Below are 8,854 nucleotides of genomic sequence, written 5' to 3' on the forward strand. Positions count from 1 at the left end.
CATCTCTACATTAGTATAAATAGAGTAAGTCCATCTTGATGTAAGCAAATTCATTCATTTTTACATTAAGCTTTTCAAAAAAATTGCGCAATGCGCTTATATTAAAGAAGAAAGAAAAACCCCCACCAGACCCGGATGTGATTCGAACCCATGACCTCCCAAGGCATAGGTTAACTCTGAACCACTAGGCTAAGAGCTTCACCACAAGGAGATGTGGGTACTTTTCCAAACTGACTTAGGTATCAGAGCGAGGTCGCCGTACAAACGGCCAACATTTGACTTTGCTTTTGTGCAATTGCAAATTGACACGTGGACTTTCAGGATTCAATATCAAATTGGTACCGTGAGCGTGGATTTATACAACAATAACTCGTTTAAGCAGTTCCGTTGAAATGTCTTCCACTAGTGCACTCCCCACAATGGAGATTTAGAGGATAGTCAGAGAAGAAACGACTGAATTTGTCGGGTCAATGATGATCCAATCCTGGAAATGCTGAAAGAAGAGGAAGTCCTAGAGCCCAAGCAATAAAGGCTCTCCAAAGTGTTGGCCACAACCTTGTCCCATTTGCTGCATTGGGCATTAAAATCTAGAGTTACCATACTAGCCTAATCGATAGTTCCTTGAGAGACAACCATCTTTGGGGTATGCTCATAGTAGGGGATGATGAGGCTCGCTGAGAAGCGGGGATCCCAACAACACTCCAAATCTATATCCTGCATATGGGAAAAAAAGATAGTATCTAACAGATATGTTACTTATAGTTGTACGCATCAGATATCCGCCAGAACGAGAATATGCAAAATAACTTATTGGAGGGAATCCTTTGAACTAATGACCCATCTATTGCATGTCGCTCATGGGCATAGATTTTTGGGTTGTTGGTTTGACGGTTGCAATAGTGGTCTCAATTATCATGGCGACAGTCATTTAACTGCTCTCTCTTCTCTAGATTTGAGTGGAGATTCACATTTCCTCTTCCCACGGTCGTGGTGCATGTTGAACCTGAACTTTCAGATATCCCTCAAAGATATCAGCGAATAAAACTGATAACTCGTGAAAAATCTTCAACCGAAGCTCTTCCCTATGAGGCGTCGTTGAGCTCGGCTGGGGGACACTCTGATGCTTAAGTTAGTAATGTTTTTAAGAATAAACTATAAGCATAAAGTAGGGAATCAAACTGTGTACCTTCAATACCTCTAGGTGGGGGTATTTATACACGATTTCCATAACCATCAGAGTGGTGAATGAATAGTCTTGAATCTAATGTCTTTTAATGTATTAAGTATACATCTCCAACCACCGCCAATTTAGTATCTCCAACCCTCATTTGGTGAGGGTTGGAGATGCTTTTGTAGTACTAAACACTTAATATTAGATTATTAAACGTTTAATATTTCTCTAAAAAATACTTAATATTATATTACTGACACTACAAAATTTCATAGTACAATAATTCACCGATCATTACTGTTCAACTGATCTTTCAAAATATGTATTGAAAATAACCAAAATAAAATTATAATCTTAAAATCCAAAATATATCAAATATCTTTATAAAAAATTCATGGTCCTAGTTAATTTTGATCGGTTTGATTAATTTGATTATTTTATCATAAAAAACCGAACCAATCAATATTGTCAATATATTACAATATTTAAAACCGAAATCCAATCTAAAAGATTGAAAAACCAAAATTCATCGATTCAATCAGTTATATCGGTTAAATTTTTAAATGCTCTTATAATGTAGTCTAAACGTGGGATATTTCCAATGCCCCTACAAGATTAGAAACGGAGTGGACCGATTGGAACCTCTATGCTTTAGTCTATACTCTATGTGAAATGTCTTTTTGTTATATTGTTGTTCCATTTCTACGCATCTTTGTAAGGCTATTTAAAGTTCTCAAAAGCAGATATTGAAATTGGACGGTGCTGGAAACAAATGTCAAAACACAAAACTTAATTCGACTTTTTCAATGACAGTTTTTCTTTTTCCTTTTTGACTTTTTCTTTTCTTTTTATATTATTCTTAATTTTATACTAAACACTTAGAACATCTCCAACAACCTCTTAAGTTGGCTCTTAAGTTAAAATTTGAGGAGGGAGAATGAAAATTCATCTCCAACAGTCTTTTAGTGGCTCCTCAAATCACTAAGAACCTCTTCATCCTCTCTATTAATAGAGAGTCCCTCTCCACCTCTTAGTGACTCCTAACTTTATTTTTTATTAATAATTTATTATTGATGTGTCTCTCTCCTCACACTATTGGTAATGTAACAATAAAGAATAATCTTAATATTAAAATAATAAATAAGGAGTGGATATAAGGAGCATTGTTGGAGATGATATGTCTTAGTCACTCTTAAATCACTAAGAGTCAATTGTTTATATTATTTTTAGAGAACTCACTAAGAGTCTCTTGGAGAAGCATCTCCAAGAGACTCGGGTAAATTACATACGTGGTGTACAACCTTTACCCGTAATCACACTTTGATGTACAACCAAAATTTTATCACACCAAATTGTACAACCTTCTAGTGACCTCTCACTAAAGTGTACAGTCGGTAAAAATGACCGGTCAACACAAGTCAACGTTGTCACATCAGCATTTTGACCACTTTAAAAGTAAAAAATTCACATCCCCAATATAAAATTACTAAAATACCCTCATCCCTTCCAAATTGAAAAAAATAGAACTCACTCCATTTCTCTCTCTAAATTCTCTCCCTCTAAAAGCTTTCCATCTCTATCTTCCCCTTCCTCTCTTTCTAATTCTAAGATTTCCAGATATAAGATTTTGATTCTAATACATTCACAACATTAAACCTTAGTCAAATCCCCTTTTTCAATTGATAACCTTAGTCAAATCCGTTTTGCTCCTATTGAAATTCAAATCCGACATCATCTTCATTTTCACATTCATTTTTTTCTTCTCCATGAGTAAAACCCAGAACCCCACTCTTCTTAAGGCCGCCAATATTCTCAACCTCTTTATCCGACATCATTAAACGACATATATGGGCAAATTTCAATTGGGTTTTTAAATTCATTTATTTGATGTTCAGCTAACCCACTTGAAGAAATTGAGAGAGATTTAGGGCTAACCCAGTTGAAGAAATTGAGAGAGATTTGAGGGTGAGATTGGGTTTTATGTTTTTCGAATTCCAGATAGCCTCTTTCTCATAGACTATTTTCGAATGAAACTTATGTTTCTAAATGGAATAAAAAAATCTCATTTTCATTTTAGAAAAAGGACTAGACTTAAGAATTCCAAGGAAAGCTCAAAATCCTTTCGACTTCTAGTTCAGTGAATCTAACAGATATATTCTCTTTAAACCCTTTCTCTCTCTATTTTTTCATTTTCTTTCTCTAAGTCCTATCTCTCTCTTTATTATTCTGCCAAATTACAGGATTGAATTTCTCTAAATATCAAAACGCAGATTCGATCTTCGTCTTCGTTAGATTGAAAGCCTTAGAGAGAGAGAGAGAGAGAGGTGTTAGAGAGAACAGTAATTTTAAGAAGAAAATCAAAATGAGGGTATAAAAGTAATTGTATATGTGGTGAGTCAAAGTTTCACCTTCAATATTGGGAAATTCTTTTTTATTAAGGGTATAAAAGTAATTTAGTGATATGTAGGGACCATTTTTAATTTTTAAAGAGTGAAAATTGATGATGTGTCACGTTGACTATGTAATTAACAGGGTTGACCGGTCATTTTTACCTGTTGTACACTTTAGTGGGAGGTCACTAAAAGGTTATACAGTTTAGTGTGACAAAATTTTGGCATTTTTTTCTTCTCCATGAGTAAAACCCAGAACCCCACTCTTCTTAAGGCCGCCAATATTCTCAACCTCTTTATCCGACATCATTAAATGACATATATAGGCAAATTTCAATTGGGTTTTTAAATTCATTTATTTGATGTTCAGCTAACCCACTTGAAGAAATTGAGAGAGATTTGGAGCTAACCCAGTTGAAGAAATTGAGAGAGATTTGAGGGTGAGATTGGGTTTTATGTTTTTCGAATTCCAGATAGCCTCTTTCTCATAGACTATTTTCGAATGAAACTTATGTTTCTAATTGGAATAAAAAAATCTCATTTTCATTTCAGAAAAAGGACTAGACTTAAGAATTCCAAGGAAAGCTCAAAATCCTTTCGACTTCTAGTTTAGTGAATCTAACAGATATATTCTCTTTAAACCCTTTCTCTCTCTATTTTTTCATTTTCTTTCTCTAAGTCCTATCTCTCTCTTTATTATTCTGCCAAATTACAGGATTGAATTTCTCTAAATATCAAAACGCAGATTCGATCTTCGTCTTCGTTAGATTGAAAGCCTTAGAGAGAGAGAGAGAGAGGTGTTAGAGAGAACAGTAATTTTAAGAAGAAAATCAAAATGAGGGTATAAAAGTAATTGTATATGTGGTGAGTCAAAGTTTCACCTTCAATATTGGGAAATTCTTTTTTATTAAGGGTATAAAAGTAATTTAGTGATATGTAGGGACCATTTTTAATTTTTAAAGAGTGAAAATTGATGAGGTGTCACATTGACTATGTAATTAACAGGGTTGACCGGTCATTTTTACCTGTTGTACACTTTAGTGGGAGGTCACTAAAAGGTTATACAGTTTAGTGTGACAAAATTTTGGCATTTTTTTCTTCTCCATGAGTAAAACCCAGAACCCCACTCTTCTTAAGGCCGCCAATATTCTCAACCCCTTTATCCGACATCATTAAATGACATATATAGGCAAATTTCAATTGGGTTTTTAAATTCATTTATTTGATGTTCAGCTAACCCACTTGAAGAAATTGAGAGAGATTTGGAGCTAACCCAGTTGAAGAAATTGAGAGAGATTTGAGGGTGAGATTGGGTTTTATGTTTTTCGAATTCCACATAGCCTCTTTCTCATAGACTATTTTCGAATGAAACTTATGTTTCTAAATGGAATAAAAAAATCTCATTTTCATTTCAGAAAAAGGACTAGACTTAAGAATTCCAAGGAAAGCTCAAAATCCTTTCGACTTCTAGTTCAGTGAATCTAACAGATATATTCTCTTTAAACCCTTTCTCTCTCTATTTTTTCATTTTCTTTCTCTAAGTCCTATCTCTCTCTTTATTATTCTGCCAAATTACAGGATTGAATTTCTCTAAATATCAAAACGCAGATTCGATCTTCGTCTTCGTTAGATTGAAAGCCTTAGAGAGAGAGAGAGAGAGAGAGGTGTTAGAGAGAACAGTAATTTTAAGAAGAAAATCAAAATGAGGGTATAAAAGTAATTGTATATGTGGTGAGTCAAAGTTTCACCTTCAATATTGGGAAATTCTTTTTTATTAAGGGTATAAAAGTAATTTAGTGATATGTAGGGACCATTTTTAATTTTTAAAGAGTGAAAATTGATGAGGTGTCACGTTGACTAAGTAATTAATAGGGTTGACCGGTCATTTTTACCTGCTGTACACTTTAGTGGGAGGTCACTAAAAGGTTATACAGTTTAGTGTGACAAAATTTTGGTTGTACACCAAAGTGTGATTACGGGTAAAGGTTGTACACCACGTATGTAATTTACCCCAAGATACTCTTAGTGAGCTCTCTAAAAATAATATAAATAATTGACTCTTAGTGATTTAAGAGTGACTAAGACATATCATCTCCAACAATACTCCTTATTTATTATTTTATTATTAAAATAATGTTCATCTACCAACGTCTAGCTTGGCTAGATAACATGCTTAGATTTTTCAATTTGTGACATTTCACATTTCTAATGGAAATCAACCCTTATGCATGAGAATGTAAAAATATAAAAATTAAGCCATGTATTTGTGATTCTATTACGACAAAAATGATATAACTAACTAAACATATTAATGAGTCTCCATTGTAATGGTCATTCCATTACAACGTACTAGAAGCTAAGAGCATCTCCAATAGCCTCTTAAGTTAAAATTTGAGGAGGTAGAATAAAAAATGAGCTCCAACAGCCTCTTAGTGGCTCCTCAAAACACTAAGAGCCTCTCCATCCTCTCTACCTCTTAGTGCCTCTTAATTCATTTTTTATTAATAATTTATTATTGAAAACTCTCTCTCCTCACTCTATTGGTAAATATAACAACAAATGTAATTTGTTAAAGTCACTGAAAATGTAGAAATCAAATCGCCTTAAAACGAGTACGTCAGAATGATGGAAGGGAAGCAAAATTATAATATCAATTGGTGAGCATGTGGTATAAAAGCTTCTGTATGATGAGATACTGACAGAAAAACTTGTGTATGATAACACCGTTAGTCAATTGATCTCAACGAGTGTCATCCTTATTGATTTTGTAGAGTTAAAGGATAACATAGCGGATCTGCTAACTTAAATGTTAAATCGAGATTAAATTGAAAAGACATCGAATGGAATGAGATTCCAGCCCATTAAATTTAAGGCGTTATGTGAAGGAAAACCCTATCTTGTTGACTGGAGATCCCAAGATCTAGGTTCAAAGGGACAACCTAATTGCATGAACCTTGTGTGGTCAATGTGGAGGTTAACCCCAAATTCATTCCTATGATGTAAATAGTAATATAAAAATGGAAAAAATGTCCATCTATTCTTTTAATGATACATTGTGCGTCAGTATTCTGAGTAAATAAATAACCTATGTGAGAGTAAAGTGAAGTCACTTCAAAAGAGAATAATGGGGATTAGTTCTTTGAAATTCTTATAGAACCAGGAGATGTTCATGAACATAACCATGAGAACCAATACCGAGTTATGTTGGTACCGGTGTGGGGTATATCATCGTTTACACAAACGACAAAATAGTTCAAGGATATCACATCTACTAGTCAGCTAGTAAAGTAAATATACTTTTAGAAGGGAATGTTCAAGGGACATTACCTATCTATCATATGCAGATGTCAACTATAGCAAATTATCACGACGTCGTAAGCGTCTCGTTTCCAATTTTACTCATATGGGGATTGTTGGACAAAATGAATAAAATTATGAAATTAATTTAAATACCAACAAACACCTCCTTTCATGAATAGCCGTGTTCGTATGTGAACAGTCGTGTCTGTCCATGAACACTCGTGTTCGTTTGTGAACAGACATATCCTTTCGAGCTCTATTTATATAGAATGGAACTGTCAAATTCAATGACTAGAAAAATAAAATTACTCTCTGAAAATTTCTGTTATGTGTAGGTTTACATTGTTCTTGTTTTCCTACTCTAGTGGTAACGATTTAGACACGATAAGAGTTCGCTTGTGTAATAGTTTGTATCTTGGGAGACAATTGTCAATAGCGACGAAATCTGTCTTAAGTAAACTACTAATACAAGCCTCAGATTTGTCTAACTTTGTTTTTTATTCAAGTTTTAATATTTTTACACTTCTCTGTATTAATTTTTATTTTTTGGTTAATCACATCTAACATTCTTAAGACAGAATAACTGTTTTTTTTTATTTTCCAAAGAACTTATGCAGAAGTATTGTTTGGAATGAAATTTAATTCTTTCTAAAATATTAAAATGGCATAGTTCAAATCATCAAAAGCTAAATATTATTACAGTTTAAAAAAATAACCATGTTGGTGTCATCCATGCTTACTTTGTTTTTGAGAAAGTAGAGCTTACTTTGTGTTTTTCACCATTAGATGATGGTGGACTTTGATAAAGTAAGTTCATCTAATGGTGGAAAAAACAACTAACCATTTTTATTGATATTAATCTTATAATTAAATGAAATAATTAGCAAAGTCATGAGAAATAAAATTTAACAGCATGTATCATTTTTATTAAAATAAAATATTTATTTTAAAAATAACGGACACATGCTTAAGTAATTCATTAAAAATAATATATCAATATTTAAATATTCTATTCATATATATCTTTGATGTATTAATTTATATGGTATATTATGAGTTGTTTCAGTTTCCTAAAACTTTTTGTGATGAATTACAACAGTTGATGACTTGTTTCTGGTGGTAATTCTAACTCTAATCGAATTTATTAGGTTAGTTGGGATAAATTATGTTTATCTAAAGAGGGGGTGAGTTTCATGAATATATTTGCTTTTAATCTTGCTTTGTTTGCTAAATAAGTTTGGCGACTATTTAAGAATCCTAATTCACTATGCTCTTTGGTTTTTAAGCATAAATATTACCCACGCCAGGATCTAATGGAAGCTAAGTTGGGTTATTGTGCTAGCCATGTTTGGCGTAGCCTGCTGAAAGCAAGAGATGTCATTATTGATGGAAGTTGTTGAAGAATTGGGGAGGTTCGATCAATTAATATTATGCGATCTCGTTGGGTTCCTGATGTTCCTTGTAATCGACCATTAGTTCTTCTCAATGACCTTCCTTCGGAATGAGTTTCTTGTTTGATTGATTTTGACTTTTTTTTGTTGGAAAAGGGAGTTAATCAATTTTTGTTTCACTCCTGGTGTCGCAGAGGCCGTTTTATGTATCCCTTTAAGTAGAATGAATGTAGACTCTTTATTCTGGTTACATTCTCGAATGGATGATTATTTGGTAAAACCAGGATATAAGATTGTTGTTCGTTCATTACAATTATCACAATCCGTAGGTTCCTCTTCAATTGTTCACCAATTGTTCTGCAAGTTTTTATGGAATGTAAAAGCACCGACAAAAAATGTACATACTGTTTGGTGTGCGTTGAAAAACATTTTACCAAGTCTTCATAATCTTTCAAAAAATGGAATTACTTTATGTGTTAGATGTATATTTTGTGGTTGGAATGAGGAGTCTCTAATTCATCTGTTTAAAAATTGTCCCATTACTAAGATGTACTAGAAAGTTACTAATATGTATGTGAAGGTTTATAAAGTATCTGAGACCG

This window comes from Euphorbia lathyris, chromosome 7, assembly GCF_963576675.1.
Source record: "Euphorbia lathyris chromosome 7, ddEupLath1.1, whole genome shotgun sequence".
Classification (NCBI taxonomy): domain Eukaryota; kingdom Viridiplantae; phylum Streptophyta; class Magnoliopsida; order Malpighiales; family Euphorbiaceae; genus Euphorbia; species Euphorbia lathyris.